This window comes from Procambarus clarkii, unplaced genomic scaffold (genome assembly GCF_040958095.1).
Source record: "Procambarus clarkii isolate CNS0578487 unplaced genomic scaffold, FALCON_Pclarkii_2.0 HiC_scaffold_112, whole genome shotgun sequence".
Taxonomy (NCBI): Eukaryota; Metazoa; Arthropoda; class Malacostraca; order Decapoda; family Cambaridae; genus Procambarus; species Procambarus clarkii.
Window position 1 is genome coordinate 2,191,780 of NW_027189145.1, and position 10,306 is coordinate 2,202,085.

The 10,306-nt window shown below is 43.6% G+C and overlaps 2 non-coding genes across 2 annotated transcripts; both read right to left on the minus strand.

Moving 5' to 3' along the window:
• Positions 1–850: 850 nt before the first annotated feature.
• LOC138360493 (5S ribosomal RNA) lies at positions 851–969 on the minus strand. Its single transcript, XR_011226434.1, has one exon. It is a non-coding gene; the product is annotated as a 5S ribosomal RNA (ribosomal RNA).
• Positions 970–9,651: 8,682 nt separating this feature from the next.
• On the minus strand, positions 9,652–9,771 carry LOC138360491 (5S ribosomal RNA). The gene has a single exon (XR_011226432.1). It is a non-coding gene; the product is annotated as a 5S ribosomal RNA (ribosomal RNA).
• Between the last annotated feature and the right edge of the window lie 535 nt (positions 9,772–10,306).

Below are 10,306 nucleotides of genomic sequence, written 5' to 3' on the forward strand. Positions count from 1 at the left end.
GTGATTGGTGGTGATTGGTGGTGGTGGTGGTGATTGGTGGTGATTGGTGGTGAGTAGTGGTGGTGGTGGTGGTAGTAGTGGAGGGGGAGGGGGGGGGGGGGGGGGGGGGGGGGGGGGGGGGGGGGGGGGGGGGGGGGGGGGGGGGGGGGGGAAGGGGACTGATGGTCTGTGGATTCCTTCTCCGTACCCCTTACATATAAGCAAAAACATGCCTTCCTGTGGGTATAGAAACATTAACACAAATTATATCAGTAACTGATATTGTAGCCTTTTAAACAGAAAAGATTTGTACATACAAATACTTTTAAATTATCATTTATTTGTGGAAATGGCATTTACGTCATTAAATTGATACCTCAGCATCAAGCTTGTGTCCTGCAGCTGTGGTCCAGTGGTAAAGTGTATATAAGTGATGCGTATTCTTGGAGTTGCGAGTTCAAACCCGGATTAAGCTATATATATATATATATATATATATATATATATATATATATATATATATATATTATATATATATATATTATATATATATATATAATATATATATATATATATATATATATATATATATATATATATATATATATTATATATATCTATATATATTATATATATATATATATATATTATATATATATATATATATATATATACACAACATGTTTTGTTTTGGTTGTTTGTTTTTGTATAAAGCCTCACACACTATATTAAGCGAGTTTGTTTTAAACATGACATACATATTAATTCATTTTACCAGGCCTTATTCCACACAACTCCGTGAATTTCCCGTGGAGCCAGCCATTCAAACAAAAACAAACGAAACAAAACAAAACAAAACAAAAAACATTATTGCCAACAGCATTTGGTGTTCCCAGGCGGTCACCCATCCAAGTACTAACCAAACCCAACGTTGCTTAACTTCGCTGATCGGACGAGAAGCGGTGTTCTCAACGTGGTATGGCCGTTGGCATGAGACTGCCTACACATTGTGGCTAATAACCAACTCTTTTTAGTCATCACGGCAGGATACGGACCTTCTTGTGGTGTCTTAATGGTAATTGTATCCTAACATATTTTTGTCTCCTTGGCATGGATATTTAACATCGTTTATTCAGTCTTGGGTTTATGTTCTTTCGCCATTTACAGACATTTTACATCTACCTACTTCCTCAGCCTGCCCTGCCAATTTCTAATGAATTTGTGGATTTTCTTTTGTAATACATACATGTGTGTGCTCATCTGCTCTTCAGTTTTTATGATATTTGTCTCATCTGTCCTGCTTTATGATACTTTTACAAAGAACATGAACAAATGCTTCTATTTTAGAGAAGATATGGGATCCAGGTTTCGGAGCCGTAAAACCAACCGTTGTGATTGGTGGACGAGTTGCCAGGTTGCAGCTTCTGTACCGTGCCGGCACATAAATAGGTTCGGCTCAAGCGGCGGCAGCATCATTCCCCCGTGACTGTCTGAGCGTCTCTCATCACCTTGGTTATCTCATCATCATCATGGTAGAAGCAAAGCCTACCAAGAAGGCTGCTGCTGTGGTGGCCACCACCAGGAAACCTCGCGTCCAGGTTGCTCACCCGAAAACTAGTCAAATGGTTCTAGCCGCGGTCGCAGCACTCAAAGACCGTAAGGGCTCGTCTCTACAAGCAATCAAGAAGTACGTTGTTGCCAACAACAAAGTCGAGGCTGCCAAGATCGCCATTTACATCCGAAGATTTCTCAAGAAAGCAGTGGCTGACGGCATTCTTGTTCAGACCAAGGGAAGTGGAGCTAGTGGATCATTCAAGCTGGCCGTAGCAGAGAAGAGGGCCGTTCTAACTCCCAAGAAAGCCACCACAACCAAGAAACCATCTACAGCAGCAAAGAAGGCCGTGGTAACTCCCAAGAAAGCCGCCACAAGCAACAAACCACCTACAGCCTTGAAAAAGAAGCAGCAGCAGCAGCTTGTTGTTGGGAACAAAAAGCCCAAAATAAAGAGAGCTTCAAAATCTCCCAAACCACCCAAGGCAAAGAAAGCTGTCAAGAAAACAACAAAGGCAAAATAAACGACGACATGCAAGCAGCATGAATACACATGACAATAAACATCCAGGCCTCCCCCCTCAGTGGAGGGGCCTCATATGATTCCAAAAAGAGTTTAGTTTTGTAGACAAATAAATCATTACTTTTGGGGTAGATTTACTCTGTATATTATATATATATATATATATATATATATATTATATATATTATATATATATATATATATATATATATATATATATATATTATATATATATATATATTTTATATACACATGGGTGAGGTGATATGGTACCAAAGTTTTGGGTAAGGTGATTGACATTTACACAAGATAAAACACGAACCAATGGGAATAAAAACATAAGAATGGAAGTAACTGCAGAAGGCCTATTGGCCCATAACACAAGCACTTCCTCTTGATGCTTCTATATTGGTTCGGAGTCTTGAAGCTATATATATATATATATATATATATATATATATATATATATATATATATATATATATATATATATATATATATATATATATATAATATAATATGCACACAAAACTAAATAGTCTTGTTAGACAAATTGCCCCTATTAGAGGCAAGTTGACTAACAAGCCGAATGACTGCAATTGTTTTGAATTTGAGTTAAATCTAACATAGAAATGTAATCAAACCTAACCTAACCTATGCTAACCCAAGCTAAGCTAACCTAACCTAACCTAAGCTAACCCAAGCTAAGCTAAGCTAACCTAACCTAAGCTAAGCTAACCTAACCTAACCTAACCTAACCTAACCTAACCTAACCTAACCTAACCTAACCCAGCAATTCATGATCTTAATATAATACTGTTAATTGGATAAACCAATTTGGAAAGAAATGTTCGAAAATAACAAAATTAACTGTGCTTGTTAGGAAAATTGGGCCTTGCATACTTGTCCCAATAGTGTGGTTCTCGCTTTTAGGTACGACATAAACGTATACCTAAGTTGAGAGAGAAAAAGATTCGCACTCAAACATGCATATCGATTGCCAGTCCTGAATTCTGGGTAGATATTCGTGTCCTCCCTTTTCATTTACCATCATTTGGATACTATCAAAACAGCTCTGAGAAGGATAAAATGAATAAAACGGGTAGCTCACTCATGTAAAAAGGAAGAGTTGGGAAAGATCTCTCTCTCTCTCTCTCTCCCCCTCACCCCCCCCCCCCCCCCCCCCACCAATGATCCTGCTCTGCTAGTATATAACGTAACAAACCTTCCCTCCCCCCCCCCCCTCCCTCCCCAATCAGAGTCCCTTTAAGCATGCGAGGATAAAAAATAGATTTCATAAGACCCAATGTGCTAGCTGATATCAAAACAATTTATGTTATCGTCTATTAAGCCCTTCAGTAAAAAAGTATAGGGACCTAATTAGGTCCCGTTTTGAGGTGGTGGTGGGTGGAATCGATGGATTAGCCAAGCTCTTATCCGCCGAATCCGTAGAGGGTACGACCCTGGCGCTTCAGAGCGTACACCACGTCCATAGCAGTGACGGTCTTCCTCTTGGCGTGTTCCGTGTAGGTTACAGCATCACGGATGACGTTCTCGAGGAACACCTTCAGGACGCCACGGGTCTCTTCGTAGATGAGACCCGAAATACGCTTCACGCCGCCACGACGAGCTAAGCGACGAATAGCGGGCTTGGTGATGCCCTGGATGTTGTCACGTAGCACCTTACGATGACGCTTGGCGCCACCCTTTCCGAGTCCCTTGCCTCCCTTGCCGCGTCCAGTCATGGTGTTGAAGTTGTGTGAATCGAATTGACGAATGCCATTCATTCATTCATTCATTTAAATATAGGTCAAGATACCCTGATGGGTGAGCGTGGAAGTGGGGATAGGGGAAGAATTAGTGGGGGTGAGAGGAAGGGTTTTCAGTATGAGGTAAAGTGCCAGGGCTAAACCCAGCTGCATGGCATTGAAATCGTTATGACCAGACTAGGCAGTGAAGGCAAGGAATCGGATCTCTGTGACAACATTTCGTCTTTTCTGAGCACCCACGGAGACAGCAGCCCTCAGCTGGGTGTGCCCTGGGGGCTCACTCCAGATGTGGTCTTAGATCTGCTAATCAGCATCGCGCCCCACCCAAGGCACCAGAAAACGGGAGCTAGTTGGTCCCATACGCCGCACGATTTCCCGACTATATCCCATCAAGCGGACGTACTAGTAGCATTGCAACTCCTGCCTGCCCTTACTTTACGCTTGTGGTCGAGTAGACACGGCTTTCTCACAACGCTTTCAAAACAAACTGCAGTTGCCTACTCGTCTGTTTCACGTCCCTGTGAAATGACTTTTGCACAAATCCAAAAAATAGAGCAAAATCAGCGATAATAGTGATTGAGGTGAGCCGCCTGTTGGCTGCAGCCAGAGGAAGGAGGGGAGGGGCAACGGGGTGACGTAGGCGAGTCGAGCAGCCAATGGCGCTCGAGCAAGCGCCTCGAGACGGCGTATATAAGCAAAAATTTTTCGGCGCCGGCCATCACAAACCACAGTTGTTCACCATGGCTCGCACCAAGCAGACTGCTCGCAAGTCCACGGGAGGCAAGGCTCCTCGTAAGCAGCTGGCCACCAAGGCAGCACGCAAGTCTGCTCCTGCCACAGGGGGTGTGAAGAAGCCTCACCGTTACAGGCCCGGAACGGTCGCCCTGCGTGAGATCCGTCGTTACCAGAAGAGCACCGAGTTGCTCATCAGGAAACTTCCCTTCCAGCGTCTGGTGCGCGAGATTGCCCAGGACTTCAAGACCGATCTTCGCTTCCAGTCGTCTGCCGTCATGGCTTTACAGGAGGCATCCGAGGCTTACCTGGTCGGTCTCTTCGAGGACACTAACCTCTGTGCCATCCACGCCAAGCGTGTCACCATCATGCCAAAGGACATTCAGCTTGCTCGCCGTATCCGTGGAGAGCGTGCATAAGCTAAATCGACCACCCTAGTATACACCAAACTCGGCCCTTCTCAGGGCCAAAATATCCTTCTAAGGAGATTTCAGACATTCCTAGCATAATTTAGGTGTCATACATACATGTGATATCAATAAATCAAGTCATTTGTAGTACAACCTGTTCTCTTACAAACAAAACGCCGTCGCTTTTCACTCTTATGCACTGTCAAGGATCACCCCCCCCCCCCCCCCCCCCAAAAATAAAAATTGTCATACTGTACTAGAAATAAAAGCAGCTTGTATAAGTGACATATACTGTCCAGTCCTGTTTTATTCTGTTTTCGGTCCTCTGGCTTAATCTGTTAAGTTAGATGACATTTTAAATTAACCGTTTTCTTGACATTTTCAAACCTAAGAGGGTGGCCTGCATAGTAATCCTAATGTGGAACATAACAATGAATCTCTAATCTCTAGAAAAAAGATACCGAGTGCTTATATGTGTTGAGAGAGAGAGAGAGAGAGAGAGAGAGAGAGAGAGAGAGAGAGAGAGAGAGAGAGAGAGAGAGAGAGAGAGAGAGAGAGAGAGAGAGAGAGAGAGAGACACACAGACAGACAGACAAGACAGACAAGACAGACAGACAGACAGACAGACAGACAGACAGACAGACAGACAGACAGACAGACAGACAGACAGACAGACAGGCAGGCAGGCAGGCAGGCAGACAGACAGACAGACAGACAGACAGACAGACAGACAGACAGACAGACAGACACTGAGAGAGAGAAACACACACAGACAGTTTCATAAATATTCTCATTTTATAGCTATTTGCTTTCAGTGACAGAGGTTTTTGTTATAATAGTATTGGTGTCTAACACTCACAATCTCTTTAGAAATTAAAGTGTGGCTCCAATGGAGCCGAGTTTGTTGGTTTGAGGCCAAGCCACCACCACAGGGCAGTAAGTAAGCCGTTTACTTGGAGGAGGTGTACTTGGTGACGGCCTTAGTGCCCTCAGAGACGGCGTGCTTGGCCAGTTCTCCGGGCAACAGGAGCCTTACAGCCGTCTGGATCTCCCGACTGGTAATGGTGGAACGCTTGTTGTAGTGGGCCAGGCGAGAAGCCTCGGCGGCGATGCGCTCGAAGATGTCGTTCACGAACGAGTTCATGATCGACATGGCTTTGGAAGAGATACCAGTGTCGGGGTGGACCTGCTTCAGCACTTTGTAGATGTAGATGCTGTAGCTCTCCTTCCTCCTGCGCTTCTTTTTCTTATCGCCCTTGGCAATGGCCTTCTGGGCCTTTCCGGCCTTCTTGGCAGCCTTTCCAGATGCCTTGGGTGGCATGATGATGCTCGTGCCGGCTGGCGTTGCGATACAATAATGAACTTTTGCGCGAGGCGAGCTTTCCTTTTATATCCCGCTCGCGACTCAGCTCAGAGCGGGTCGCGTGGCGGAGCGCGCTGATTGGTCAGTGGCGGGCTCCCTTGATCCTGAGCGGGGTATATAACACGAAGCTCGATCTGCGGGGCGGCATAAAACACCACAAACCCACAACAGCAGCAGCAATGTCAGGACGCGGCAAGGGAGGCAAAGTGAAGGGCAAGTCAAAGTCTCGCTCCAGCAGGGCCGGACTTCAGTTCCCCGTGGGCAGAATTCACCGTCTGCTGCGTAAGGGCAACTACGCCGAACGCGTCGGTGCTGGCGCTCCTGTCTACCTGGCAGCCGTCATGGAATACCTCGCTGCCGAAGTTCTGGAGCTCGCCGGTAACGCCGCACGTGACAACAAGAAGACCCGTATCATCCCACGTCACTTGCAGTTGGCCATCCGCAACGACGAAGAACTCAACAAACTTCTGTCTGGCGTAACCATTGCACAGGGAGGTGTTCTTCCAAACATTCAGGCAGTTCTTTTGCCAAAGAAGACAGAGAAGAAGTAAGCACTTCTGCCACCCACCACGACAAATACCATAACCAGGCTCCATCCGGAGCCACACACACTTTAATAGAGAGATTCAAGTAGACAATCAACTTTCAAACATTAATAATAACATTTATATTGATTTCATTTGGAATGTGTACATAACAAACAAACAAAACAAAATTATAGGGGATATTCAGCATCACTTGGAATATTAACCAATCATATAAATCCAATATATATTTTATATTTTACTTTAAGCGAGGAATTCATATTCTATCAATTTTTAATCATACAAATGAACAAAAGCAATTCTTCACTAGACGTAATGAATGAATAAATGATCAAGGTTTTAATGTGTTTCATGAATATATATATATATATATATATATAATATATATATATATATATATATATATATATATATATATATATATAATATATTATAATACTTGTGAACCAGAATATGTTTGAGCAGCAGCGATCGTGCCTGCCATTGGCCGAAGTGCAACAATTCAAATAATTTAAAGGGCCTGCTCGGGTATATAAGAGAGGCTGGGAGACTGGGGCCGGTGGTGGGTGATGGGTGATGAGTGATGGTGTGGTGTGGTATGGTGTTGTTAAGAGTTGATTTACGGCCAGCCAGCCAGCTGCAGCCAAGGCAGGGCAGGGCAGGGCAAGGCAAGGCAAGGCAAGGCAAGGCAAGGCAAGGCAAGGCAATAACAGGACAGGCGGCGGGCAGGCGGGCAGGCGGGCGGGGGCAGGCGGGCAGGCGGGCAGGCGGGCAGGCGGGCAGGCGCAGGCAGGCAGGCAGGGGCAGGCAGGCAGGCAGGCAGGCAGGCAGGCAGGCAGGCAGGCAGGCAGGCAGGCAGGCAGGCAGGCAGGCAGGGCAGGCAGGCAGGCAGGCAGGCAGGCAGCAGCAGCAGGCAGCAGCAGCAGCCAGCAGCAGCCAGCCAGCCAGCCAGCCAGCCAGCCAGCCAGCCAGCCAGCCAGCCAGCAGCCAGCCAGCCAGCCAGCCAGCCAGCCAGCCAGCAGCCAGCCAGCCAGCCAGCAGCCAGCCAGCCAGCCAGCCAGCCAGCCAGCCAGCCAGCCAGCCACTCCCACTTTGTATTTATATGCATTCAATTTATATTCAAACATTATATATGTTAAGGGCCTAGTTTTAGTGTTTATTTTAAAAATGACAAACATCGAGTCGTTTTACCAGTCCTTTAGCGTTAACGGTGATGCATTTTAAAACTGAACAGAAATCACCTTTTCTGGATATATCAAATATCGAATCCGCTTAATGTGCCTACAATTCAATCATTCAAAAAAAAAAATACATAATTTACATCATGCCTTTTCATAGAACAGACAATAAGATTTGAGACAATAAGAACTTTACTTTTATAACTAAAGTTGCACAATTATACCAACTCTATGGTGGCTGGGTGGTAAGGTGTGTGGCTGGTGTTTTGGAAGTCGCGAGTTCAAACGACCCAATGGGAGTACTTTTTTTTTTTGCCATACAATCTTCCTAATACTATTATGTAGGTGTGTGTGTGTGTGTTTTTATTCATTCTTTGGTTTTATAGATGACATACATATTGACTCCTTTTACCGGTCCTTAATTAGGCTCTGGGGAAGCAATGGTGGTGGTGCATTTAAAACTAAACCAAAAATCACCAGTTCTGGACGCGTCAAATATCATATCCGCTTAATGTGTCTACAACCTAATTACTTAAAACTACACTATTTAATTCATTCATATCATGTGCATATTGGTCATTATGCTCATACAACCGACATCAAAATTTATTTTCATTATTAGAATCATACATTTCATCAAGTAATACAGATACAAAGAGATTTTCTTTCTGAGAAGACCGTTAGTATTGGCTGGCTGGCAGGCAGGCAGGCATTTGAGGGTTATTATTTCGCCTGTTGATTGGGGGGAGGGTTGATGTGTTAGGGGGTTTTCGGTTAGGTGTGGTGATTGGTGGTGATTGGTGGTGGTGGTGGTGATTGGTGGTGATTGGTGGTGAGTAGTGGTGGTGGTGGTGGTGGTAGTAGGTGGGAGGGGGAGGGGGGGGGGGGGGGGGGAAGGGGACTGATGGTCTGTGGATTCCTTCTCCGTACCCCTTACATATAAGCAAAAACATGCCTTCCTGTGGGTATAGAAACATTAACACAAATTATATCAGTAACTGATATTGTAGCCTTTTAAACAGAAAGATTTGTACATACAATACTTTTAAATTATCATTTATTTGTGGAAATGGCATTTACGTCATTAAATTGATACCTCAGCATCAAGCTTGTGTCCTGCAGCTGTGGTCCAGTGGTAAGTGTATATAAGTGATGCGTATTCTTGGAGTTGCGAGTTCAAACCCGGATTAAGCTATATATATATATATATATATATATATATATATATATATATATATATATAATATATATATATATATATATATATATATATATATATATATATATATATATATATATATATATATATATATATATATATATATATAATATATATATATATCTACTATATATATATATATATATATATATTATATATATATATATCTATATATATATATACACAACATGTTTTGTTTTGGTTGTTTGTTGTTGGTATAAAGCCTCACACACTATATATAAGCGAGTTTGTTTTAAACATGACATACATATTAATTCATTTTACCAGGCCTTATTCCACACAACTCCGTGAATTTCCCGTGGAGCCAGCCATTCAAACACAAACAAACGAAACAAAACAAAACAAAACCAAAAAACATTATTGCCAACAGCATTTGGTGTTCCCAGGCGGTCACCCATCCAAGTACTAACCAAAACCCAACGTTGCTTAACTTCGCTGATCGGACGAGAAGCGGTGTTCTCAACGTGGTATGGCCGTTGGCATGAGACTGCCTACAATTGTGGCTAATAACCAACTCTTTTTAGTCATCACGGCAGGATACGGACCTTCTTGTGGTGTCTTAATGGTAATTGTATCCTAACATATTTTTGTCTCCTTGGCATGGATATTTAACATCGTTTATTCAGTCTTGGGTTTATGTTCTTTCGCCATTTACAGACATTTTACATCTACCTACTTCCTCAGCCCTGCCCTGCCAATTTCTAATGAATTTGTGGATTTTCTTTTGTAATACATACATGTGTGTGCTCATCTGCTCTTCAGTTTTTATGATATTTGTCTCATCTGTCCTGCTTTATGATACTTTTACAAAGAACATGAACAAATGCTTCTATTTTAGAGAAGATATGGGATCCAGGTTTCGGAGCCGTAAAACCAACCGTTGGTGATTGGTGGACGAGTTGCCAGGTTGGCAGCTTCTGTACCGTGCCGGCACATAAATAGGTTCGGCTCAAGCGGCGGCAGCATCATTCCCCCGTGACTGTCTGAGCGTCTCTCATCACCTTGGTTATCTCATC